The following is a 26,483-nucleotide window of genomic DNA, read 5'->3' as shown; positions in this document are numbered from 1 at the left end:
TGTGGCCTTGCAGAGTCATCAGACTGTGCAAGAGTCTCATTGCTATTGTCAACGATATATATACCTAGTGTTGACGGTATAGATAGTTATCTATTTATTAATTATTATTTAGTATCTAATAATTATTAGCTTTATATAATTAAAAATTATTTGTTTATTTGAATATATATAGATATACAATATAATCATTTAATATTTATTTTACTTATTTAGTTATTCTATTAATGACACATTGATGTTGGATAAAATATATATTTAATTAATATATTCCGTGAATTGGTTTATTTATTAAATACTTAGTACAAGTAAGGGCTATTACAGTCTGCCACTCCTAATTATGCTTGTCCTTGAGCAATTTAAGGTTTGGGTGCTAAAAAATATTTGCTCCTTCCCAAGTTGCATTTTACCTCAAGCAAGCCTTTCTATTTAATGAGATATTCTAAATTGGTCTTATTTCTCCACTTATTCTCCCTCATGTTGAGGACCCTTTTTGGTTTTAGGACGAGTTTACCCTCATCATCAAGTAGGGGTAATTCTTTACATGGATTAATTTGTTGGCCAAGTATTTCTTTAGCCATGATACATAGTAGACATGTGGATCCTACTGTTGATGCAGAGCTTCATGGGATTCCAACAAAGATCCCCTAATAAACCATAGAGTTCAATCATCAACACAATGTCTTCAATATTATAGAGACATTAATATATGTTTCCCAATACAACATCAATCAAATTACCATTATCAAAAACAAATCAATCTTGAAAATATATTCTTCAATTATGCCATTCTAGATAGATCTACACACAGAGATTCACAACTTTCAAACCCAATCTTATTTATTCAATCCAACCATCCAATTTAGGCACAGTTTGGTCCCCAACAACATATCCAAAACTCAGAAACATCCAACGGTAGAATCCAAAGTTATGGTCTCTACACTGAGACCTATTTTCTGTGACTCCATTGAAGAGGGTTAAAAACCTGTTTTCACTAAAACTGTCATAACTTTTACAAAACTTAACAAAAACATATCAAAACAATTGCATTAGAAAGCTCATTCATCCCTGTTTCCAGAAATATAAGATTCATCCCTTTAAGATCCATTAAGTAATCGTAAACATTGCTTCAATATGATTGTATTCTGAAAATCTGAAAATTATTATCTATAGAATGCTCACAACTTTCTCAAATCTGCATGAAATTAACTCAAACCAAAAGAAATAGAAGGATTATTCATTTTCCTACTTAACCATATCAATAATACATCATTTCCAGGCTGTACATGGCCGTACAGAGGCTGGAAATGATAAAAGAACTAGAAAAACCAATCAAAATAACAAGTAAAGTCTTTCAAGTTCATTGTGATGCTAGTGGAAGTGCTATTGGAGTTGTTTTGAGTCAAGAGGGAAAACTTGTAGCTTTCTTTAGTGAGAAGTTGAATGATGCTAAAAGAAAATATTCAATTTATGATCAAGACTTCGTTGCTATTATTCAAGCTTTGAAGAAATGGAGACATTATTTGATGCCTAAAGATTTTGTGTTGTATAATTTCCATAAAGCTTTGTAGTGTTTGGGGGGTTAGAATAAGTTGAATTAGAGACATATGAAGTGGGTTAAGTTTTTGCAGAACTTCTCTTTCTCTTTGAAACATAAGAGTTGACAGTCAAATATTTTGTTGATGCAGTAAGTAGAAGGAATTTATTGACAGAGATGAGAGTTAAGTATGTGGCTTTGATGATTTGAAGTATTTGTATGAAATTGATCTTGATTTTGTAGATCCTTGGAAAGTTTGTAAAGAACAGATGATAAGTGATAAGTGGATTGATTATTTCATTTAGGAAGATATGTTAAGGGAATTCAGTTGTGCATCCCCAGAGGATCTATGAGAGAGAACATCATGAAGGAGAAGCATAGTGGCAGACTTGCTAGACATTTTGGGTTTGATAAGACAATAAAGTTGATTTTTGGTAGATTCTTTTGGCCGCATATCTATAAGGTTGTGCAAACAATGGTTAGGAGTTGCAGAGTTTGTCAAACAAAAGGAACTAATTAGAATTTGGGATTTTTTTAACTATTGCCTGAACCTGATAAGTCTTGGGAAGACATCAGTATGAACTTTGTTCTTGGTTTGTCTAGAACTCCAAGAGGTAATGATTCTATTTTTGTAGTAGTTGACAAATTTTAAAAGATGGTTCATTTCATACCTTGTAAGAAGACATCTGATGTAGTACATACGGATGAATTATTCTTTAAGTAGGTAATAAGATTGAAAGGTTTGCCTAAAAATATTGTTTTAAATAGAGATACTAAGTTTATCGGTTATTTTTGGAAGACACTTTGGAAGAAGATGAATAATGGGCTGAAGTTTAGTTCTACATTTCAACCACAAACAGATGGGCAAACTAAGGTTGTGAACAAGAGTTTGGGTAATTTGTTGAGATGTTTAGTTGGAGATTTTAATGCTTGTAGCTTCAATAGGATAAATCTATTATATATGTGTTTTTTTAATATATTTGAGATATAAGGTTATATATATATATATGATTAATTTTTTTATTCTATTATTTATCTGATTCATGAATAGACATGTCGCATGAAGGGACATGTCTATTTGTGCCCCACTCTCAATATAAATCTAAGAGGTTGCATTTGAAACACACATACCAAAAAGCATGGTAGTGCTATTACATTTGCAAGTGATCCTCGGAATTCAACGTGTTATCAGAGCCTAATTGCAGATGTAAACAAAATGAAGAGTATAATTAAGGGATCATACTCTGTATAATAAGAAGGCACCAGTGAAGGAGGACATCTAGAAGGTGAGGGAGGATGGAGAATATCCATTGGAAGAGTTTCCTAAGAAACCCGTGGTACTTATACCACTTGTGTTAAGGTCATGGATCTTCTGCAAATATTTACATTTGTATAGGTGATTCTAATCGGGCAGATTGCTAGAAGAGAAAAATTATAGATTTCGGTGTGTCTTCTAATCTGCAATTTGGCCCCCCTTATACCTAACTCAAGGGGCATGTTCATTGAATGGACATGTCCCTCTCTAGGTTGGCCTATTTAACAACATAGTTGTTTCCTCAAGATTGGTGCCCATTCCAAGATTACTAATAGTTAGTAACTAACTAACCACATTAGTAAATAAGAAGGCTTATAAAAGCCACAAAGAAAATGCCAATCTGTCTAGAGGGGACAATATGTTCTAGTGACCAATACTTAGGGGAACTCATGCATCTAGATCAGACTGATCTGAAAATCAGAACACTTGTTTTGTCAAAGTTACAAGGAATTAACAACTTGCGCAGAGCAACCAAAATGAACATAGAATCTAAAGATTATGTGGCACACATCGGACAACGAGTATGGACATTCTTTAATGATGATGAATCGACAGACAACTTGGATTATCCTAAGAACAAGGCAAATAGCATTGAGATGATCTTGAATAGTAGAATAAACAAGAGTATGAGAGGAAAAGACTGCATGGAATACCTAGTTCAGTGGAAAGATAAGCCCGCTGAAGACAATTCATGGATTACACAAGCTGAGTTGGATTTTTATGATTCAAGTCAGACTATTAGGGATGCCTAATGTGGACACCAGTTCTTTATTAATCCCAGGTGTCTAATGTAGGAGCATCTTGGGTCTTTGAGCAATCTTGTATCAAGTAAAAGTATTTCTTATTTTTTGTACTAGTCTGCTGTTCGCGGAGTCGCTGTTGCTACTTCTGGTTTCATGTTGTGGGCAGTTGATGTCATGTTGAAGACCTATCCTAGATCCTTGTTCTAAGTGCGCAAGTTCTAATGTTTTATATCTCTCAAGTTTTGTGTCGTTCTTTGCGATCTTTGTTTCAAACAGTTTTCTTCCAGCAAGGCATGCCGTTTCATTTGGCATGATTTCCTATGCTTGCGTGGCATCTTGCGCATTTTGGGCCCAACTCCTAACACACGTGTGGACCCCTTAAGTGCGTGTGATCTTATGTTCTCCTTTGCTTGGGTTTTGATTTACTCCTTAAGGCTGGACCTAAATTGTAATTAAATGCTTGACTAGCAGACTTGTGCCTTAGATGTAGGAAGGTAGCATTCCTAGAGAAAGACTAGAAGATTGAAGATGCAAGCTTGGACTCTAAATTGTAATTCTTATTGTGTATAAGGCTGCAACCTGGAAGGCCTCACAGTCGGGCGTGCTGCTGTTTTGTATGCAATGTTAAATAATTACACCTATGAATATGCTGCATCTGGCCTCGTGTTCACTGTTGTTTAATTGAATTTCTGTATGATGCTTCTGTGTGTAACTCTGAGGAGGGGTTTATTGGAAGGTTCAAGTTGAGTTTATTCCACCTCTTTCCCTTCCTTTCATTTTCCCTGTGTCAGGTTGTATTAGAGCGAGTTCTTTATTGCAGATTGGATCGGGGAGAACCTTATTGGATTGGTTGTAAGGTGGCAGATCTGAAATCTGACCTATAACTTGAAGAAGGTTACAATCTTGTAGGAACTATTGTCAAGATGGGTTGTGGTAGAGGAAATGCAGATAATGCTATGATGATATGTTGAGGCAGATTGCATATCTTGTAGGCAATGTCACACTAGGATGCAAACTCTCCAATGGATATCCCTGTCTTTTTGGTTTGCCCCTCCATATGCAATCTATATGTCTCAATCTTTTTCAGATGGGTTATAGCTTCACAACTATTCAACATTTTACTACCTATAAATGAAATATAACAATAATCTCAAGGATAGCTGCCCTTATATCCTTTGGGGGACATTTGTTATTTGTTATGCTTATCAACTCGTGTTATGAATTGCTATAGAGGTTTCTAGGGGTTACATGGCATTTTGCATAGGTTTTAAGCAGTTTGGAAAAAAATTTAAATGGATTTGAACTAGCTGGCCTTGGTACACTCCTTCGTTGAGGAACCTTCAGTGGCTGCCATATTTCTTATGAGTTCTACCTCTAAGTTCTAGGTCTATCTCTTTCTTCCATTTTAATCTCAACCTCCTCATTTTCAGTATTCTAACTGCATACTATGATTTTTGTTGGTTGAGAGTTTCAAAGAAAGCTGCAAGTTATAAAAGGAAAAGTGAATTCAATTTGCCCTTCCCATGTCTTAATTTTTTTGATTTAATTGAAAATAACTAAAGTACGACAAAGAAAACTTATCTTTAATGTAGTGGATTTGACGCCCTAACTCCTCTTATCAACTGTTGTATTTCACTTGCTGCTCATCAACAAAGTTTGTAAATGTCAAAATGAGAAATAGGTTTAGGTTTTGTTTGAAGCGGTGTGGAGGCCCAACCATCCCTGTGTTGAATCATGACTGGGCTGCTGGGGAGGACTGCATTTTTTTTGCATTTTGGGGATGATCTCAATTTTGGGGACTGATAGGGTATGGAGATGTTTCTGGTGTGTCCCGGAGTCCCCAGAATGTTCTTTGTAAGGGACAAAGCTAAAAACACAGGGGATGTGTCCTTGTGAAGCATTACTTTATATTTATGTATGGGATCTTCATGAATCTGATTGTTGTGATTATAGAGTTTTTTCTTCTCCATTTTGCTTAGTTCTTTGATCATAAGAAGTATCGTATATACTTAGAATTTAATCTAGGATACACAGTATGAATTTCAAAATATTGGAAAGTATTGAAATTTTACATTAATATTTAGCATTTATTTTCCTGACTTTCTTGATTCCAAGTATAATATCATACAATGTGTTTCAGTGTGATTCTATTGTTAATAGTCTTGGTAAGATGGATTGTTGATGTTGTGCTTCAGGCAAAAGTAAAATGGGTGAGCTTAGTATATTTCCTAAGTCTTTGGAGGTTCTATCACCTTGCTTACACATGATGCCAAGACAAAGAGCTCAGGAGAGGGTTAAGGATGATCGTGCTCAGGAAAAGGTTTAATAATTACTCCAAGGATTTTATTACCTACAAATCAAGAGGCTTTCACCCCCAAATCTAATGTTCTTGATCAACATGCAGGAAAGTGAGGGAGATAAAATTGTTGGCGTATGATGTCCTGGTCAGACCAGAAACCCTGAAAAATATGTCCTGAAAGATCAGGTATCTTATTTCTTTTTATGTGAATGTGCTTGAGAACCTTTAATTGCTTGAATACATATTCACACTGCTAGAGGTTGTTTCTTATGAGCTAGTAGGTTGTTGGAATGACACACACTCTAATTTCTTATTATTCTGTTTGGCTTCTTATTTAAAGTCCTTGAAAACCAATAAATATTGTCTTATGTTCTGATTGATCCACATGAAGAGAACTACAAAAATCCCACTATTCTCAAACGTTGCAGTGTTCTGGTGAAGTTGTCTCTTGATTATCTTTTAATTTTGAGTGACAGGAAACAAGATATCGGTAACGCTATCTTGATTTGATGGTTAATTCAGAGGTTAGAAATATATTCATAACAAGATCAAGGATAATATCTTATGTACGGCAGTTTCTTGACAGGCTTAACTTTCTGGAGGTATTGATCTTGCCTAATTTGCTCATATTAGTTATATAATTTTTTATTTATTTCATTACTGTTGTTTATTGCTTGATTTTGCCACCTGAAGCCAAATTTGATATTCAGGTGGAGACACCTATGATGAATATGATAGCTGGTGGAGCTGCTGCAAGGCCGTTTGTTACTTACATTAATGAACTTGATATGAGGTTATACATGCGTATTGCTCCAGAGCTTTACTTGAAACAACTTATTGTAGGTGGCTTGGATCGAGTATATGAAATTGGAAAGCAATTTCGAAACGAGGGCATAGATCTGACTCATAACCCTGAGTTCCCCACCTGTGAATTCTACATGGCTTATGCGGACTATAATGACTTGATGAAACTCACAGAGCAATTGCTATCTGGTTAGGACAACAATGTTATTTATCAAACTAACCAACCATCAATTTTATGGTTTTCTGAAATATTTTTCTTCACATAAAGTGAATTGAACATGATGAGTTGGGGATAGTCAGTTTCTACTTTCATATACAATCAAATCTTCGATATCTTAAGATTAATTGTTTCTTGCTTTCCAATTATCAGGAATAGTCAAGGAATTAACTGGTGGCTATAAAATCAAATATCATGCTAATGGTGTGGATAAGGATCCCATTGAAATTGATTTCACTCCTCCCTTCAAGTGAGTTTTTGGTTGTGATATTATCTAATGATTTGTTTTGTTGTATATATATTGGTTATTGTTTAGACTATTTACTTGAGATGATTTGATACTTTGAAAGCAAGCCTTATCTTTTTAACTTCAGGAGGATAGATATGATCGAGGGGTTAGAAGAAGTTGCTGGTCTCAACATTCCTAAAGACCTGTCATCTGATGAGGCAGTCAAGTATCTTATAGCTGCTTGTGAGAAGTTTGATGTGAAATGTCCCCCTCCACTAACAACGACTCGTTTGCTTGACAAGGTCAGTTGATGCATTGAATATAATCCTTTGAAAGTTCTATGGTATTTATTCAGATTCTGGTCTTGCTATTTCTATGTTATGTTTTCCTTTCTTGTTTCCAATCATTTTGTGATGATGAATATAATTACCCAAGTAACTATATGCTTTTCTCAAATTTGTATATAGAGAAGCTTGCAGTTGTCTAATATAAGGCTTCTGCTTCCATGCCAGGCCACTAAATAGTTTGGAATCTTTAGCCATTCTAGTTCAGAATCTGGTGTTTGTTAGCTATATATCAGAATGCAATTTTCTTTCAAGTGGTTTTTCTTACACTTAAATCCTAGGAATTTTTTTAATGCTGCCTTTGCTTCGGACAGTAGACCACAAATTTCATCAAATTTTGCCCAAACAATGGTTGTGAAGGACTTCTGAAATCACAAGCCTCGGAATACACTGATGAGCAATAAAAACCAAATGAAGCCTTAGGTCATAAAGCAAGAAAGGATCTAAACAGTTGAAGCCCCCTCGATCGCCTCATAATTGAAACTTTAAAAAGTGGAATGAATTGTATTAATAGTACACACAAATAAATAGTTGTTTACAGATGGTAAAAAAATGTTAACTAAAAAGAAGAGTTGTCCAAATAAAGAAGCCTAAAAATAAACCAAATTAAGACAACTTAAAATAAAGCTTAAATGACTATTAACAAAGATTCTAGAATAACAGGCTAAAAATAGCGAGAACCTACGATACTAAAAATATTCTAATACCATTACTTAATGGTGATTGTATCAACTAGCCTTCAAAAGACTGTACATATCTAGTGGCCATAAATTCTTCAGAACATTCTGTTGCTGCTGATACTCCTTGGATTTGCAAATGTCAACAACCTAGAGCAGCAAAAACAGAGAAGTCTGCCCCCTTCTTTAGAATGGTCTGCAACAAAAGGCAAGAGCCTGCCACTGAAATGAGTTTACCACTATTCCTTCAGAATCTGCAAAACCTCTGACCAAAAATCATCACAAGAAGTCCAACCTGATATTGGATAACAAAATTGTCCTTCCTTGTAGACAGAGGCACACATTGAGAACAGCTGCCACGATTTTGAGGAAAAATCGGCACTCCTCCAAACTATTGCAGAAGAGCAAGATGCTCCATAATAGACTGCAAGAAACCATATGATTTGAAGTTAATAAAACATTGTTTTTTTTGGAAAAAAATGGTAAAAATCTGAAAATAGGAATTCCCGACATAACTTCCCACATTAACTTCATGAATTATAGAAACCAAACCCGAATTTCGGGGTGAAAAATTAATCAAAATAGAACAGAATTTTTGAGGTGAGAAATCAATCGGAACTAGATGAATAGTTGACACCTAAGTTGCCGATTCGGGTTCGAGGACGGATTCGGGTTCGGGGTTCGGGTTCGTGGGTTCAGGCAAAAAAATTTCCCATTTGGGTTCGTGAGTATACATATATAAAGATAAACATCCATATTTGTAAAACTAATGACTAGTTGACACCTAAGTTGCCGATTCAGGTTCAAGCACGGGTTCGGGTTTGTGTGTTCAGGCAAATTTTTTTTCCCATTTGGGTTCGTGGGTGGGTTCGTGAGTATATATATATATATATATATATGCAAAAAAAAGATAAACATGCATAGTTGTAAAACTAACTTACGAATTCATTTCATAGTATGAATATATCAATGTTACTTGATCATTGATCAATGCCAAATGTCAAAGATAAACATTAAATACTCACTCATTAATCAATGTTAATATTGTAAAGAAAATTATACATTGAAAATATTAAAAAATGATATTTTAATTTAATTTGAAACACTTTTATGGTCCACAGTCCCAATCAGGGACCCAAGCACGAATCCGAACCCGGATCCAGACCCAAGCACGAATCCGAACCCAGACGAATCCGGATCTGGACCAAGCTCCAGGGCTGAATCCGATAACTAAGGTTGACACAAATCTGAGATATGGATCAGCATAGGAAAACTCAACAAAAGCAAGGAACCCTCCTGAACTGCAGAAACCTTGACCAGGTCATATGGCAGCAAATACTTAATTTTTGAGGAAAACATTATAAGTCCTCTAGCATTCTTTTGAAGGAAAAAAATTATGAAAACAACAGATTTTTTTTCAAGGGAAAAATATATTTAAGACCCTTTTTCCAAAAAGAGTGTAGAACTTTGTCTACTTAATCCGAATGGATCCAAATGGATTTATAGGGTTTTAGGGCCAAAACCAGAGAATTTTATTGGCCAAAATTGTAGAGTTTTCCCAGAAAATCCATGCTGACAGAAAAAACGTCTTTGTCTGTCAATCACATGCTGAAGAATGACGACCTGAAAATAAAAAATGAACAGAAGAAAACGCGAGCTAAACAGGGTCTATAAAATATTAAAGAGGCAGTAAAAAACCCCAGAATTTGCAGAGTGGAAAAAGATTGTGGTCACAAATTTGAGAGTTGAAACTGCGGCAATGGCCGAATAATAAATGTGTTTGAAATTACACGGTGGCTCCAAGAAAACTCATATTCTGCTGGAAAACACTGGTTCCTTCACTTTTGACCATAGATACCAGAAGTTGTGGGTTTATACTTGCAAAATGTAGCCGCCAAATACATAAAAACAATGACGTCAGACAGAATGAATGTGGACAAAAATCAGAATTAGAGTAGGTCTGGGCACCAGAAAAACAGCCCTCACATAAAATTGACACGGCCCAAAAATCCCTTCAATTTCTGCCAAAAACACAAAAAAAATGCTCCGTGCATGGGCTAAAAAAGGTCAGAAACCCTTCTGCAAAATACTGCCCAGCAAAACAGGAGCACACATTCATGAACTGAAAAATGTGGGTACAAAAAAAGGGTGTCGGGTTCTGAGAAAATTCTTGAAAACGAACCACAAAAAACTGGAAAAAAAAATTGCTTGTGAAGTAATGTGAAGTTCTGATCACAAATGTAGCCTGAGCAACAATGCTAAATGTGAACCAAATAATATGGATCAAGAATGTACTCAAGTACCCAACTAAGATATACTACTTAGAGACGATAATATTGCCTTGTATAGGTTTGACAGCAGTTCTTTCTGGCAGTCAAAACTGAACCTTTGTGGATAACACAGAAAACACTGCATAGAAGCATTTCAACTTTACTCAACTGAAACAATTACCACTACACATTTTAATGCCCTCAAATCACACTAAAAAAGTGAAAAAACACTGGGAACAGCTATTATCACAATTTTATGTCTTAAGGGCAAATTCAGGTATTTGGCACATTTTTGTATATCGTGAACTTGGGGTGCTTGTGTAGGACCTTGGGCGAACTTGGTTACTCCTGTTGGAGAACCAGTACTTGGAGCAGTTCAGTACAGGATCCAGAGCCCACTGCAGTGTACCTGGTAACATAATATGTATAGATTGCGGGTTAATTTATCATTTCATAAATCTGGTGAAAATCAATAGTCCACATACAAGAACAGATATGTTAGTGTTATGCAGGAGTTAGCTGCTTCAAATAGATTGATGATGACTATTTCATGAATTAAAAGATACCGGAATGGAATTTGATGTTACTGAAGATAGACGGGGTGGAAAATCACAGGATATTTCTAGAGTTTTGTTGTTTCTTATTCTAGGTTATCTACAACACTAATATGTTAAGAGGAGTAGGGAAATGCTGGATAAACACTATGAGTAGTATCATTAGCAACTTTAGTTGATGCTATCCAATTAAGAATTCAAATGAAATTTAGTCCATAAGCATATGGTCTTGCTTGTGGATGCAATTTTTTTCGTAGACGCTTATTATTGAATGATTGAAAAGCCTTGCATTGATGTATGGAATGGATTTGAGAATTTTATTTAATGAAAATTATTCTTATTTGATCAATTGAAGTTGTCTCAAACTCAGTTCTAGGATTAGGAATTAATTGTTTATAATGTTCTAAAACTGAACTTTTGCAAGAAAAAGTTATGCTAATTGCAATAATGGAATGCACATATTTATTTGTTTAAGGTCAACAATGGTTCACTATTCTGTACAAGAACAATAATGCTCATTATTAATCCCAAGAGTGCCATTAAAGGCTTTTAAGATATTTCAATCGGACAAGGAAAACTTGAAATGCTAATTTTCCTTTTTGATTTTCATACCTATTAATACCTCTCATAAATGTCGTTCTTATTATATGATTTTTAAGACGATCTAGACTGTTATGGATTTTGTGGATCAGTTCAGTCTTGTCTGTCTCACATAAGTTGGTTTCTTGGGTATACAGTAAATTTTAGTTGCATGTAATAAGGTTGTTATAATTCAATTATGGAATATTGAGCTTTGTGATAGTGCTATCAGGATTTAACTGTGTACCAATATCACAATTTGACTTGCTGTGGAAAATATCTCCTACTTATCAATGTTAAGCTTTGCTATAATCATGGGTGAACCAGAAATTTTGATCCGTTTATAAATGAATTGGCAGCTTGTTGGACATTTCTTGGAGGAAATGTGTGTGAATCCTTCATTCATCATCAATCATCCCCAGATCATGAGTCCCCTTGCAAAGTGGCACAGACACAGACCGGAATTAACTGAGTGATTTGAACTGTTTGTGAATAAGCACGAGGTATTTCAGCCAGCTGCTTAGTTTGAATTTTGGTTCAATAATTAATAGATTTCATTTATAGTGTGTGGATGGTCATCAGGTGCTATAAATGAGATGAGAAAAAAATTAATTCTCGAAGTACACAAGAATTAATGGTCATACTTTTGCATTTTGTTTAACCCTTGCATGTTTATCTAATGACGGAATTCTACAAACTAGCTGCATATGCTTAGGTTTGAAGCTTGCTTTTATGTCTTTCCTATAAGAAATGTTATATTTGTCTTTTGCAGTTGTGCAGTGCATATACTGAACTGAATGACCCTGTTGTCCAGCGTCAGCGCTTCGCAGATCAGTTGAAGGTAAACAAGTTTTCTCCGACCAGCTTGCTTCTGTAATCATTGCCTTAATTTACTACGTTACCTTGAGAATCATTGATTTTTTGACTTATACTCTGTGTTGGTGAATACCAGTAAAATTTGGCTGCATATTTATTTTGCTTGACAATGTTGGGATTGCATGATAATATAAGCTATCAAATTCAATTCTCTCTTGCTCTGTATATTATTTAGTAGTATTTGTCTTTTAATTACTCTTAGAGTGCGTTAATTTTTATATACAATGAGAATATATTTCTCATTCTAGATTCTAACCTAATTTTGAAGGAAGGCATAGATACTTGTCAATTAATTGTCAAATACCATTGTCTATCATCTAAAGCAAGTTTCTGCAAAGTCTTTAGGCAGCTGGAGTGATTTGATTTTTTCACTTGCAATGTTTTAACATATCTACCTTTCAATATGCACATCTTGCGACAGGTTGATTTGCAATCTCTCTAGCATCATTCTTAAATGCTCTCTCTGACAGCCCATTGCCTCTCTTCGTAGTAATAGGTTCTTCAATTCTGCCCAAGAATGGGTGGCTATCTGCAACATCAGAAAAATCACTATGAGATGGAGAAGTTGGGGGCCTTTATCTACCTCCTTTTCCTTTCAACAAAGGATGGTTTGTGTCACGTCGGGCTCTTGCATACGCTTCCTCTTTCTCTAATAAATCCTGCTTTTTGATGAGGTGGTAATCCTTTCTTATCTGGTCCTACATGTATTTTGATTCTGTGGTGGAAAATGACATAGAATGGGCATTTAAACTGCTGTAGGTGCTAGTTTTCTTCCACTTACAAAAACTGCATGTCCAAATAAATGTTCCACTCCCTTTATTTGTCCTGTTACTGTTAACTTATTATCATAATGGCGAATTTGGTTCGTGGGTCGAGCAATAAAACCAACACTTGCTGCCTGTTTTCCCTCGTGGGTTAACAGAGATTAATTGCACACATAAGTAAGGTACTCAACAATGGATATAAAGAGAATATAACAGCATTGTATTCGTCAACTCCTTGCTATATACAAGTTTTCTTCATACAAGCGTGTCTCATTTTGAGAGAGTACATATCTATAGTGCCCAAGGGGATGCGAGACAAATCGTCACATCCATGTAACTTCCTCGGACAGACCAACTGTCTAGCTACCCGTTTTCCCGACAACATAATCCTCCTAAAAAGAAAAGTCATCTCTTGGTGACTCAAACTTACAAAATAGAAGACAGCTATATGAATATATCAAGAAAACTTACAAAATAGGAGACATCTATACAAATATATCAAGAAAATAGAGACTAATAGGAAGATTGCGTCCCTGGGGTGTTCAGCAATTGGCGCTACTCGTAGATCTGATCCGTGTGGATGCGCAAATCCTTTTGAGTCCTTGTGTTGACCTCTACGACCTCTTCCAATAAGAGTCCGACTTCCATGGCCTGAGCTTCCCTTTGTTTATAGGCTGCTTTAGCCTCTTCTAACCCCTTTTCTGCTTGCTCCTTATCTTGTAACAACACTGCTCGCTCTGCGGCCCAAGGTGCCTGTTGGCTAGCCAAATGAGTAGCTAGCTCCTCTCGAGCCTTTGCCTCAATCTCTCTGGACCTCTTAGCTACCACTCTGTCGGCCTTTGCACGCCGCTGAGCATAGTAGGTGTCCTTGTATGCCGCTACTAACTCATGTGCGAGCCTCTCCATTGTGTTGGTGACTGGTCCCAACTCGAGTTCTGTGGCACAATCTGCAAGCATCTCTGGTGTCTCTACTGTTGGTCATCGTCTTGCCTCAAAGCAAGAGTGGAATTGCTCGGGGCATGTTCGCCTGATGTAGGCCTGGATCAGCTGTAGTTCCCGTGTTCTAGTCAAGGCATGATGTCCAATCATCAGACCTCTTTCCAACACATTCTTCAGAGCTCTGATGTATGCCTTGGATCTCTCCTCATCCGACCCATAGGAAAATCTGTCCTCATCCTCTGCCCAATCTGCTGATCTGACTCAACTTCCATACTTCCTACGACAACAACTTACACTTTTGGTGCAACCTCCTCATCGGGTGCATCCTCAGATAGTGGACTCTCCTTCTAAGTTGTTGCTGGTGCTTTGCTCAGACCCACTTCCTGTCATGGGGACTGACGTCAGTAGGAGTGAGTCGGAATTGGTGTCTCAGGAACATACTGGCTTGGTCCATCACTTGGACATCCGCCATCTCTGGTTGGGTTGATTGCGCCATGCTTTCTAGTTCAGACAATAGGGGAGAAGCAATGGTCACGACCGCCTTGGTGCCAATGACCTCTAATCTGTCCTGGGGCTCAGAAAATCGCTCTCATTTGCCTTTGCCTGGTGGATTTCCATCTCACCTTCTGCTAGATCTAGTCTAGTCTGGTCAAGGACAAGGTTGACTATCTGACTCTAAGCTACCTAGGAGGGCACTTCAACTATCTCTGTCCCCATCACCTGCTCAATCTCTGTGGGCGGCTCCGGAGTAGGTGTCATAACAATTTGTGGCTTCCTTTGTCCGAATGGTGGAATGGAAGGAGTGGCAGTGGTAGGTGTCAAGTGTGCTGTCGTTGGTAATAGAGGTGGTGCAAACAATGACTTAGGCAGAGACATGCTCTGGATCACCTTTGTCTCATCCTCGGCTTGAGAGTTGTCACTCTTTGAAGTAGTCTCCTCACTCTCTGTAGTATTTTCGTGGCCACTATCTGTGTCACTCATGCTCAATCCCTACATCACTCTCTTTAGGCCAGCTATTCTACCCTCAGTGTCCAAGTGTCGCCAATAAATTACTAGGGGTACTCTGTGCTAATTTGCCTTTCGACGGTATCTCAAATACATCAGCCTACTTGCGAAGTATATTGGGTGATCGAGTCCATGTGCCCCTTGCTAAGCCAAGGTGGCTCCGATGGCATAATTTGATGCGTTAACATGTACATGGAATTCTTTGTCCCAATTTGGAAATGCAAGAATAGGGGCTGCCAACAACCTTGTCTTCAAATCTCTAAAAGCTTCCTCTTGTTCTCCCTTCCAAGCATATGGTTCCCCCTTCCTTGTGAGCATATCCATCGGATATGAAATTTGTGCGAAGTTTTTGATGAACCATTAGTAATATCCGATTATGTCTGTAGTAGCCTCCATTTCCACTATCACCCGTACCTTGTCAGGATCTGGTTTTAATCCTTCTATGTACTCTATGTGCCTAAGCAACTTCCCTTGTGGCACCATAAATCAACACTTCTTGGGGTTAAGTGCTAGACGAGTTTGCCGACACCTTTCCATGCACCCCCCCAAGGCTGCAATGTGCTTGTCCTGACTGCTGAATATGGACCAGTTGTCCAAGAATGCTTTGAAATTCCCCATCAACATCTTATCAAAGATGTGTAAGATAATCCGCTAGAAAGTCATCGATGCGTTGCAAAGGCCGAAGGGCATTAGATTGTAAGCATATACATAGTCCTCCACTACAAAGGTGGTTTTTTGTTTGTTTTCCTCTGTAATGGATATCTGGTTATGTTTGGAGAACCCATCTACGAACGAGTAAATTTCGTGGTTGGCTACATCCTTCAATATGCTATCTGTGAACGAAATGGGAAACGAGTCTTTAATGGTTACTGTGTTAAGACCTTGAAAATCCACACAAATGTGGATCTGGTTTGCTTCCTTCTTATGATGGGTGAGACCCATTCACTTGTGTCCACCCAAAAGATAATACCCGCATCCAACATCCGTTCGATCTCGACTTTTACCCTTGTGGCATAATTCTTGTTCATCTTGTACGACCTTTTCCCTACAGGTTGGGCTCCGAGGACTAGGGGAATTCGGTGTATGCATAGCTTGGGAGGTACACCCTTCAGGTCCTTGTACATTTAGGTGAAGACTTCCTTATACTCCACAAAGATTTTGAATGCTGCCGTTTTTAACACCGAGTCCAAATCATCCCCCATTAGGATGGTCTTTGGGTTCTCCGAGGTTTATGTCCTGCAGCTTTGCCTCCTTGTATTGGATCCGCTCATCCTTAGAAAATTGGTGGGCAAGGCTGTCCTCGACCTGTGCTTCGCCTTCCTTGTACTCTTTGTTTTCTTGAGGGAACTCATTGGGACCTTCTTCGATTTCAAGCACATTACAGGATAGAGGGAATAGTTCACAGTCATTCATTTGCCTATGAAATAAGCCATCCATGGAGTCTGTGTCGTCTTGCAACTCTAGTACCCCTTCGTCATTAGGCTTCATGCTCCTCTTCCCTTCATCTCCCCCGTTGTCAAATTCAAAATCTGATGAGGATGCTATTTCTTCGCCAACCATCTAGGTTCTGAGATCCATTACAAATTTTCTTCCCCCCTTCTCGAATGATAGGGTATTCTTTTTACAATTATGGTTTTCCTTGGCGGTCACCAACCACTCTCTTCCTAGGATGGCATTGTATTCTTTCCAATTGAGGGGAATCACCACGAAGTCCAAAATAAATGGTTGTGGACCGATGGTTACTTCTTGCGTCGTCAAGGTTCCCAAGGGTTTGATGCCATGTTGATCAGCCCTGAGTAAGTTGAATGTCGGTGGCCACAATGCCCACTTTTCGAGACTCTTCCAAGTGTCCTCGGGTAGAACTTTCACCCTTGACCCACCATCTACAATTGTGTTGGTGAGGATGGTGCCGAGGATATCCATCTCCACTATTGCAAAATTTCGCCCGTTATTTATAGCCAACGTCATCGGGTTTGCCGCGAAGCTGCCAGGATCCTCTGTTTGTTCCATTGTACTTGTTGGAACCATTGAGCTACTGAATAGGGCTGCTTTTAAATGTGGCATCGTTTCCACGAGATCCTTGATCTTCACGGGTACTTCTAACTGCAACATCTGTCCTAAAATGTTTTGCTCTGCTATGGCTCGAGTAGAAGTGCCAAAGGTATCTCTTAGGTCTCTTCGAGCATGTAATTCTTTCTAAATCTCAACCTTCACCTTGAGTAGTCTTTGCTTTTCTGTACGAGGGTTAGGGTAGGTGGTCTTTTTTGCTTGTGCCCTTGTAATCATCAGAATGTCTTTCTTCGGGTCTTCTTTCTCCACATGAAGGAGGTTGCAGCCAGTTTGGGGCAAGTGGCCTTCTCATGGTCTCTTGGTCTGCACCACCTACACAACTCCTGTGGAGTCTCCTCCTTCAAACAGTCCAGGACAAAGTGCCCCCATATATTGATATTGCATCAAGAGAGATTTAGTTTATCTTTATCAGAGATCCTACAAACCTTTTCATGGTATCAGAGCCTAGTTGATAGAGAAACTTGTTCTCAGAATTATTAATTTCAGAGTTATTAATATCAGACTTTTCAAATCAAAATGGTGAATCATGTAAGGCTAGAGGATAGACTCGAAGGAGCTTCTAATTTTACATCATGGAAAATTCAAGTTATGATTATACTATGAGAGATGGAATTACAAGAATATGTAGAGTCGAGAATAAACCAATTCTAGAAAATGATCTAGATAAAACAACATGGAAGAGGCACAACAACAAAGCCATGAAGATTATTATAGATTCTTTAAAAGATCACATTCTCTCTCCTATATCTATTTTCAAAACAACTTTTGAGATGTTTCCTACAGTTAAGAATACTCTTGAATTAACAACACTAGTAGATTGCTAACATTGAAGCAAGCTCTTCTATATATCAAAATGAACAATGGAGAATCAATTACGCCTTATTTCTTAAGAATTTATGAGTTGAAAGATGAACTTGCGACTATTAGAAGTCAAGTAGATGACAAAGAACTTAGCATTATAGCCTTAAAAGGATTACCACTATCTTGGGAAACGTTTATTCGTGGCCTAAGCTCTCGACTTGATCTTCCTAAATTTGCACTACTTAAGAATGAATGCACTCAAGAAGAGTCAAGATTAGTTTCCAGAGGAATCAGCCTAAATCTAGAGGGAGACGTTCAAGCTCTTCATGCTAATAGCAACAATAAAGAAAAGAAAGGTAAATTCAAAAGAAATAGGAAGGAATTCAACAAATTATACAAAAAACGAGATTGGTCAAAAGTACAAGGTTTCAAATGCGACAAATTTGGCACACTCAACTTCTCTTTAGAAAGAAAGAAAATTCAAGCAACTCTAGCATAAATCAAAGAGTAAAAAGATGAAAGAGAAGAAAACTATGCATTTTATCTAGCACTATCTAGTGAAATAAACTCCTACAAGAATACTTGGATTATAGAAAGTGGAGCATCACGTCATATCACAGGCTTTAGAGATAAATTTGCAAGTGAAATAAACTCCAACAAGAATACTTGGATTGTAGAAAGTGGAGCATCACTTCATATCATAGGCTTTAGAGATAAATTTGAAAGCTTCGAAGGATACTCCTTTGAAGAACCAACCATTGGAGACAACTCTACACCTGGTTAAAGGCATTGGATCATGTTCAATTCAACTAAATTCAGGCATTACTCTCCAACTTGAGAATGTTTTGTTTGTATCTGGTATAAAAGGAAATTTGGTCTCCATCTTTGGTCTTGCTGATCAAGGGTATCGAATCACCTTCCAAGAAGATAAAGTTCTATCTTGGCGAAATAATTCAAATATCAAGAAAGCTATATCCATTGGATTTAGAGATGGAAGTCTACACAAACTTTGTAACCAGCAAAATTTGGCTCTAAATCATGAAACATCAAACACAAATGAAATATGGCATAGAAGACTAGCACCTTCATTTCTGTGCTTTATCATCAATAGGAAAAATTGAAATTGGGTTACTTAGCCTCAAACCATGATCATTTAGGCTTTTGCAAAGGATGTGCCCTAGGTAAAAACACGAAAAAATCCTTTCCCATACATGTACACAAATCAAATTTTGTACTTGAACTTATTTATATTGATCTATGTGGTCCTATGTCTGTACCTTCCCTAAATGGATGTCTCTATTAAGTGATCTTTATAAATGAATATTTTAGGAGAACTTGGATCTACTTCCTTAAACAAAAGGAATCAATTGAAGTGTTATCTAAATTCAAAGAATTCAAAGCCCTAGTTGAAAATCAGTTCGGTTAGAAAATCAAAACATTAAGATTAGATAATGGAGGTGAATACATCTCAAAAATCTTTAAAGATTTTTACATTACTGTTGGGATTAAGAGGGAGTTTTTTGTACCTTATAATCCTCGACAGAATGGAGTTGCAGAACGAAAAAACAGATCCATCATTGAATCAGCCAGAGCTATGATGCATGACCAAAATCTTCATACTTCTTTTTTGGGTTGAAGCTTCTAATACTACAGTTTATTATTCAAAATAGATGTCTTCACTCAATATTGGAATATACAACTCTTGAAGAAGTATTTACAGGCATCAAACTAGACTTAAGCCACCTAAGAAAAATTTGGGTGTCCTCTTTATATTCATATTCCTAAAGAAAAGAGAACAAAATTAGAACCATTTGGAAAGAAGGATATACTCATCAGATACAGTGAATCAACCAAAGGTTACAGGATCTATGTCCCTGTTCAAAGAATCATCGAAGTCAGTAGAGGTGTAAAATTTGAAGAAGACATTGCCTTTAATCTTTCAAAGAACATTGATGAAACATACGTAGAGCCTACTATTGAACTAGATGAGGATCATTCAGTAGAGAATGAGAGGGAGAATGATGCTGAACACATTACACCTATTATTCCAAATTCGAAGGATACTAAAAATCCTAATAACAAAAAGAGACCATTTTGGGCTAGAAAAATGATGGAAGAAAATCATATAGAATTTGATGAAGTAGTCAGAGAAAACAAGAAAACAAGAAATCAATCATGCTATGTAGCACTACTCTCTGAACTCATCAAAACAGAGCCTTCAAATGTCGAGGGAGCCTTATCAAGCAAATCTTGGAAAGAAGCAACGATTGAAGAATATCAATCAATACTAAAAAATGATATGTGGGATGTAGTACCCAGACCAAAGAATAAATCAGCGGTCTCTTCTAAATGGTATACAAAATCAAACATGCCCCTGATGACAACATTGAAAAATACAAAGCTAGATTTGTAGCCCGCGGATTCTTGTAGAAGGAAGGAATTGATTATGAAGAAACATTTTCTCTAGTTGCCCAATACACATCTGTTAGAACCATCATAGCAATTGCAGCCTCCAAAGCGTGGAAGATATATCAAATGGATGTCAAAACAACATTCCTAAATGGTGAAATTGAAGAAGTATATATTGAGCAACCAGAGGGATTCATCACTCATGAAAAAACTCTTATGTGTGCAAATTAAAGAAAGCACTATATGCCTTTAAACAAGCACCCAGGGCATGGTATGAAAGAATAGACAACTATCTCACAAAATTAGGATATTCCAAGAATGAAGTTGATCCCAACATATTCTTTAAAATAAATGGAGATGATATGATTATTCTTGTATTATATGTTGATGACTTGCTTATAATAGGTGAAGAATGTCTCATAGTTAAATGTAAGTACGAACTAACAACATAATTTGATATGAAAGACCTAGGACTTCATCATTACTTCCTAGGTCTAGAAGTTTGGCAAAAGGAGGACTACATTTTCTTAAATCAAGGAAAATACATTGTTGATATTTTGACTAAGTTTGGAATGATGGATTGTAAACTAGTTACTACTCCTATGGAAGCTAACTAACTTACATAAACTGAAGAATGACGGATTTGAATTTGAACGTATTGATCCTACTTACTATAGGCAAATCATTGGATCAGTAATGTTGTTGATATCTATTGTGCAGCTAATACATTAAGTCAATTCTTGTGTGAACCAAAGAAGATACATCTTATGACAGCTAAGCACATCTTATGATACTTAAGAGGTTCAATTGGTATGAGACTCAAATATGATCAAGTTGAAATCAATCTTGATGGATATTTAGATTTTGACTGGGCCGACAACTCTATTGAATGTCAGGATGTTGTTTCAGTCTTGAATCTGCAACGATTTCTTGGTTTAGTAGGAAAGAATCTTCAGTTGCCTTAAGCTCCACTGCAGCAGAATATATAGCCTTGTGCATGGGAGCCATAGAAGTTGTATGGTTGCAAAAGTTGCTAGTGGGGTTGTTCAAGAAACCTTTGAAGCCAACTATCATTCACTGCGATAATCAAAGTTGTATCAAGCTTTCAGCAAATCCAGTTCTCCACAATCGATCTAAGCATTGGGATACCTTATCATTATATTAGGGATATGGTAGATCGAGGTGTTATCAAACTAGAGTACATAAGTACAAATGAGCAAACAACATATGTTCTTACCAAACCTCTTGCCAAGGTTAAATTGGAATATTTTACAAGAAAACATGGTATGATCAAATTGTAATTTTGAATATTGAATTTGAGTTTCTATTTTATATGTATGTTTATGCTTCTAATTGAATAGTTGCATTAGATATGTAATGAAAGATGACAATCTTTCATAGACATATATATTTATAAGGTAATCATTGTAAGGTGATGATCTTACAAATGATAGGCCTGTTATCGTGACAAATTATGTTATTGTTTTTGGATATGCCGAAAGTCATTGATAATGAACGTATTATGATCACTCTTATTGTTGATCTGGAATGACGGAGATCATAATACATGTTGTGATAGTGTTCATAACATTGTGATTATGATTATTTGACAAGTCACTATTTTACAGTGTTAAAGTTAGATAATCTGTTATGTGTGTGAATATCATTAATATTGATATCTTGTTTAGGTTCATGAGATATGATTAATATTTCACTTCTCTCTTGCTAAGAGGGAGTGTTAATGTGTAGCTTCAGAAGAAGTGAAGTTCGCAGATATGTTAAGTATGCGATCTGTGATTTTCTTACATTGATATATATATATATATATATATATAATCACTAACATATGTTTACTAATTTTCATATGCTTAATCATATTAGGTGTTTGATTATTGTTAGTTTGTTATTAGAACAATTAGTTTATTAGAAGTGCATGACCCTATAGGGCCATGACTCTATGTGGCCATTGGCCACGTATAGTCATGTTCCTACAAGACATGCACCTCTACTTCTCATATTTAATCATTGATCGCTGGGTGAATCAAATCATCAATAACAACGAGGATGTTCTACTCTTCACCAACGATAACGATAAAGTAGAAGACATATATCGTTGCCTCACTCAAACCTGTTAAATACATACATCATTCAGATTGTGATCAAAAACATTGTCGATCTACTTACCATATCAAAATCACATCGATGTTGTTAATCAAAACCAGGCTCAGTTGTATATATAGTTCTAATAATATCTATATCAGTATATATTGATATTGCATCAAGAGGATTTAGTTTATCTTTATTAGAGATCCTACAAAACTTTTCACATTGCACGGTTATACGCATTATTGTATGATGTCAAAGGTACGATCTTCATCTTCTTCCGGATGAAGGTCTTTAGTCCTTCGACAAACCACTACTTCTTTAGTTCGTCGGTTGGGCCAGATGACATAATTCCAATCAACTCCTCTAGTTGTTGCTCGTAAGCCCTAATAGATTCATTCTTTGCTTGGTTTGTGCTATAGATTTCAGAAAGGATCTTGTTATCATCTCTGAATAATTTGAACTTTGTTTGAAATTCTTTCTTTACATCTGCCCATGTTGTCATGTGAGTTTTGTCCACATCGAGTACCAATCAATGGCTCCTTCTCTCAATGTGGCAAGGACCTACTTGACCCACTCATCCTCGTCGGTGACTCGGTTGGCCATCCATATGGTTTCGCAGGTTTGACATTGCCGTAGAGGATCCTTGTTTGCCTGGCCTGTGATGGCAATTTGTGGTCATCACTATTGGTTTTTGTATGGGTTGTTCCCTTTGTGGGGTTTGTATTTGGCCGCCCGTGTTGCTTGTATTGTTCAGGGGCGTAATAAGGACGAATCCCAAATTTCTACTACCAAACCATCTTCCCCCGTTCGACGTACAAGAGTCGAATTGAGTGTCCCAGTGAGGACTAAACAGGGTATCTTGGTTGCTGTGCACTTGTGCCCGTCGACACCTTCAGACGTGTCGGTTCTTGCTTCCCGTCTACTCCTTGTTTACTCTGCCTGTGGTGTGATGGATAGGTTGAGAAATTGTTCTCGCGTTTATTCAATCAAATTTAGCTCTTGCCTCGCTTCCACAAGTGACTCCTCCCTACTTCTTACTCTCCTAGGTTCTGACAAACAATAGTCTTCCCCTTCGGTTGTTGCCTTTCCAATTGTCTCCTTCGGTTAACCCGTCGGTTGACTGTCTTTCAGTGAGTTGCCTAAACCTTTGTCGACGTTCTACTTGCTGGGCAAAAATTAAAGCATCATGTGTGGCTTCTAAGGCATTTCGCTGTTAACCACCTTTGTGATCTCCTTTGGTTAACCCGTCGTCTGGCTATCCTGTGGCAAGTTGCTGAAACCTTCGTCTATGTTCTACTTGTTGGGCAAAAATTAAAGCATCATGTGGGGCTTCTAAGGCATTCGGCTGTTGCTTCTTATTCTTATCTTTGTTTAATTGATTTGGCATTAATCTAATCAAACATTATAATCATCTTAAAACAAAATGTTGAACACTTTTATTGATCCATATTTCTGTACAACAAGTCAACTTTGTGATCTTGTTATTATGAATTTTCAGTGTTCTTTATTCTTCTCCCCGAGGCTTAAAGCTCATGGGTTTGTTCTTCGTCGAGTGCAATCACACTCTTCCTCCTTGCGATGGTTACTTTCGGCAAAGTTCCAGAGGACTTGCTGTCGGCGCTGCTTACGCTCTACCTCCTCCCTTCGGTTCCTTTTTGCTATGGTTGCTTGCGCCAACAGATGAGGTAGTTGATGCAATAACCTATTCGTTGTAGGACTGATGTCGAGTGCGTCCCACACAAGGTTTGAATCGACTTCTACTCGTACGACTTCCCTTCGTACAAAAGTCTCAATCGCTGTGTGAATTGAAACAAGGAAGTCAATTGTTAGAGCATGCTCCCCTTCAAAGAGTTCCGTAATGTCTTAGGCATTGGTCCTCACATTCCCATTTACCTCAAATGGTAATCCCATTTATCCAATCATTTCGTCACTTCCCAAATTCGATGGGCAATGACCCAAATGTTTTCCCTCATAGGTTAACATAGATTAATTGCACACCAAAGTAAGGTACTCAACAATGGATATAAAGAGAATATAACAACATTGTATTCATCAACTCCTTGCTACATATAGGTTTTCTCCATACAAGTGTATCTCATTCCAAGAGAGAAGTATATACTTATAGTTCCCGAAAGGATGCAAGGTGAACCTTTGCATCTGTGTAACTTCCTCAGACGGACCATCCGTCTAACTACCCATTTTCCCGACAACACTGCCATTATGCTATTGACAACATATTAAAGAAATAATTATCAGTGTTATACAGGGATACTTCCGCCCAAACCCCTAGCATTCTTGGGACTTGGGGACACTATTCCCAAGTTCCTAGCTTTACTCTATTGTTGCATACAGAGTTTCGTTCCTGCAGAATCTCCGTTCTTCACAGAATATGTACGTTCCATCATCTTTGTTGCACATATAACATTGGCAATGAATAACAGAGCAGTGGAAATGAACGTGTGATTTTTTGCATTCATTTAAATTTGCTTCTAGGGATTTTTGTGGTTGGTTTAAGTGAAAAAAATTTCTCGCAGTCTTTGTTGCTCACAAAATATGTTTGTTCCTTTGTCTTTGTTGCACATAGAGCAGCTGAAATGAATAACATGTTGATTTTTTTGTGTTCGTTAAGTTCAAATCTTGCTTTCAGGGTTCTGGCCATTGGTTTAAGTGAAAAAACTGCTAAAAATTTGCACCAATTCAAGCAAAAAAAAAGCCAGGTCACCATCCGATTTGACAGGAATTGTAGTCAAATTGCAACGTCATCATAAAAATGTCTAAATGTAGAGTGGAAAATGCAGATGGATGCGTTTCAGGCAAGAAACGATTGAACCGTCTGATTCAACAAGGATTCCTGAACAAACTTGACTTGGATACATACTGTACCAGGACTGGAGGGCAAATCACGACGTACCGGTAACTCAATGATCATTGCATGTTATGGCCTACTACATTCATTTTCACAATTACATTTGGAGTCATGTATTTATGATTACCACAACTTTCTTTTTTCTCAGTCAGCTGGAAGAGATGCTGAGTTTGTTTTGTAACTGAGCAATTTTGAAAGGGATATCTCTTGAAGTTTGTGCATATGCCATGATATGCTTCTTCCTTTTGTGGATTTTATAATAAATAAGTTTTTAATTGCTGTATAATCCTTGTGTACAATATATGCTGATCTGGTGTATAAGGATATTTCCTTATCCTCATTTGATTTCTTGTGCATCTGTATCTTGCCTTTTTATGGAAGTTCTGCAATAGAGATATTCTATACCATTGATGCTAGGTGATATACCAAGCTCATTATATGCATTTTATCTTCTCTACTAATACCAGTCCCAATCGTCTGATAAATATATCCTAAGATATGAGAAGAGATCAGCTCTCATGAGCAGTAATATATTACCACCTCATTTCTGTTACTTAAATCTTTGGTATTATAGGGGCTAGATAATCTGCTACATAATTTACAAAGCTAATTGATTCCATTTTATCTCCTGTACTATTACCAGTCCCAGTCTTCTGGTAAACATAGCTTATATTTGACAATAGATCAGGTTTGTTAAATGACAAAGTATCAAATCGAAAACCAGGTAGAAGTAGAAATTTATGGTTCTATTATGCAATTTATTCATGACTTGAACACAATTAATAGTGACCAATATTTTGTTGTGGAGTTGGAACTGACATTGTTCCATGCTCATGCTTATTGTCCTGCATTGACAAGTCATGTGAATTGGAATAAAAAAGGTTCAAGGCCCAGGGCAACTGAAATAGAGTCAAAACTTAAAAAAATAGAAAAATTAAATGGACTTCACAAATGGAGATGTTTCCTGTTCTGTAATCACTTTCACCTGTAGATGTCAATATCAACAGAAAACTATATTGCATAGGCAAGCTGCAAAATCATTGCCCTAGAATGTGTATCACCAATAAAAAAGACATTTGTCA

The 26,483-nt window shown here is 37.0% G+C and overlaps 1 pseudogene across 1 annotated transcript in view; it reads left to right on the top strand.

Annotated features, from left to right (window-relative positions):
* The window catches only part of LOC149531684 (lysine--tRNA ligase-like), a 61,240-nt pseudogene that overhangs the window by 3,065 nt on the left and 31,692 nt on the right, over nt 1–26,483 (top strand). Inside the window, exons 3-10 of the transcript XR_016358479.1 lie at nt 5,788–5,912; nt 5,997–6,077; nt 6,368–6,493; nt 6,602–6,884; nt 7,066–7,162; nt 7,287–7,443; nt 11,925–12,068; nt 12,338–12,406. The product of XR_016358479.1 is annotated as a lysine--tRNA ligase-like (transcript). The remainder of the gene's footprint in view (nt 1–5,787; nt 5,913–5,996; nt 6,078–6,367; nt 6,494–6,601; nt 6,885–7,065; nt 7,163–7,286; nt 7,444–11,924; nt 12,069–12,337; nt 12,407–26,483) is intronic.

The sequence above is a fragment of the Cupressus sempervirens genome, chromosome 11 (genome assembly GCF_028749045.1).
Source record: "Cupressus sempervirens isolate cs-2001-9-10 chromosome 11, ASM2874904v1, whole genome shotgun sequence".
NCBI classification, from domain to species: Eukaryota; Viridiplantae; Streptophyta; class Pinopsida; order Cupressales; family Cupressaceae; genus Cupressus; species Cupressus sempervirens.
Note: the sequence above shows the minus strand (reverse complement) of the source record. Positions and strands in the feature narration are given on the sequence as shown.